At 28.4% G+C, this 2,264-nt stretch overlaps 1 non-coding gene across 1 annotated transcript in view; it reads left to right on the top strand.

The window, feature by feature from the left end:
* Window positions 1-2,010: 2,010 nt before the first annotated feature.
* LOC120285519 overlaps window positions 2,011-2,264 on the top strand; it is a 1,995-nt gene continuing 1,741 nt past the window's right edge. Inside the window, exon 1 of the ribosomal RNA XR_005544809.1 lies at window positions 2,011-2,264. This exon is cut by the window's right edge and continues 1,741 nt beyond it. This is a non-coding gene — a ribosomal RNA (small subunit ribosomal RNA).

Genomic DNA, 2,264 nt, shown 5'->3' with positions numbered 1-2,264 from the left:
ATGAAAATGATTAATTATTATATGTATAAGGGAAAAAAATGCTGAAATATTCCCACATTCTCTCAGTATTATAGAGAAAAGCCATTATAGTGAGAGGGTATAGTAGTGTAAACGACCGGAATTACGACAGAGGGTTCAAAAACTACTATAGGTAGGCAGTGGTTGCCGACCTCTCATATTGTTCAAAACTTATGTATTCATATGATTTTGGCAATTATATGAGTAAATTAAATAATATACATATGAAAATGATTAATTATTATATGTATAAGGGAAAAAATGCTGAAATATTCCCACATTCTCTCAGTATTATAGAGAAAAGCCATTATAGTGAGAGGGTATAGTAGTGTAAACGACCGGAATTACGACAGAGGGTTCAAAAACTACTATAGGTAGGCAGTGGTTGCCGACCTCTCATATTGTTCAAAACTTATGTATTCATATGATTTTGGGAATTATATGAGTAAATTAAATAATATACATATGAAAATGATTAATTATTATATGTATAAGGGAAAAAATGCTGAAATATTCCCACATTCTCTCAGTATTATAGAGAAAAGCCATTATAGTGAGAGGGTATAGTAGTGTAAACGACCGGAATTACGACAGAGGGTTCAAAAACTACTATAGGTAGGCAGTGGTTGCCGACCTCTCATATTGTTCAAAACTTATGAATTCATATGATTTTGGGAATTATATGAGTAAATTAAATAATATACATATGAAAATGATTAATTATTATATGTATAAGGAAAAAAATGCTGAAATATTCCCACATTCTCTTAGTATTATAGAGAAAAGCCATTATAGGGAGAGGGTATAGTAGTGTAAACGACCGGAATTACGACAGAGGGTTCAAAAACTACTATAGGTAGGCAGTGGTTGCCGACCTCTCATATTGTTCAAAACTTATGTATTCATATGATTTTGGCAATAATATGAGTAAATTAAATAATAAACATATGAAAATTAATATGTATTATATGTATAAAGAAAAAAATAATCATATTATATATGAATAATGGAAAAAAAAATGAAATGTTCATATAATCTCTTAATATATAAGAGAATAGCCCGTATGTTGGGTGGCAAACGGAATTGAAAATACCCGCTTTGACGACAGCGGGTTCAAAAACTACTATAGGTAGGCAGTGGTTGCCGACCTCCCGCATTATTCGAAATATTTATTTCGGATTATGTTTATATTGGTTACATACAATAAAGTATATTATTATCCGTACAAATTTGTTTCTCAGTTCTATAGAACACGGGACTTGGCTCCGCGGATAATAGGAATATACGCTTTTTAGATAATATCGTTGAAACAAAAGTCAAGTTTCTATTATATATAGAATAACAAATCGTTTCCATATATTATCGTTAATTTTTGGAGGCAGGCAAATATTTATTTATTACCTGCCGTATAGTTGGATTATTATATCGTTACGGTATAATACAAATATGGATTCTTATGAAAGAAATATAAAATTATATATTAAATGTGGAAATATTATCATATGCGCTTGGTTTTATGTTATATATTACCAGAGAGATATATGAAAAGAGATAAATTTTAAATTTATCTTCAAAATGCAAATGATTTAACTTAATATTTATATTGGTTAAACAAAAATTGTACATGTGTGGATACAATAATTATGTATGTTGGAAATAAAATGATATTTTATAATGAAATATGTATATATAAAAAGATATAATTATAGAAACATATATATTACAATAATTATATGAAATTCTTGTTATATTGGTAAAACAAGTATAAATTAAAAATGAAATTATGGATTACGAATGCTATATAAAAATGGCCGTAATCGAATGGATATTTTACTTATAAATATATATTTAAAATTTTACCCAAAGGCGAAATATTGAATTTTATTCAATATAATAAAAATCATGGAATTATATAAAGTGAAAAATCCATATATCTATTATATTGCTTATTTCGATTCAAAAAATATGAATGGAATATGAAGGAAAAACATTATTCTGGTTGATCCTGCCAGTAGTTATATGCTTGTCTCAAAGATTAAGCCATGCATGTCTAAGTACACACGAATTAAAAGTGAAACCGCAAAAGGCTCATTATATCAGTTATGGTTCCTTAGATCGTTAACAGTTACTTGGATAACTGTGGTAATTCTAGAGCTAATACATGCAATTAAAACATGAACCTTATGGGACATGTGCTTTTATTAGGCTAAAACCAAGCGATCGCAAGATCGTTATATTGGTTGAAC

This window comes from Drosophila simulans, unplaced genomic scaffold (assembly GCF_016746395.2).
Source record: "Drosophila simulans strain w501 unplaced genomic scaffold, Prin_Dsim_3.1 Segkk39_quiver_pilon, whole genome shotgun sequence".
Lineage (NCBI taxonomy): Eukaryota > Metazoa > Arthropoda > Insecta > Diptera > Drosophilidae > Drosophila > Drosophila simulans.
This window is presented reverse-complemented; position numbering and strand designations above follow the sequence as displayed.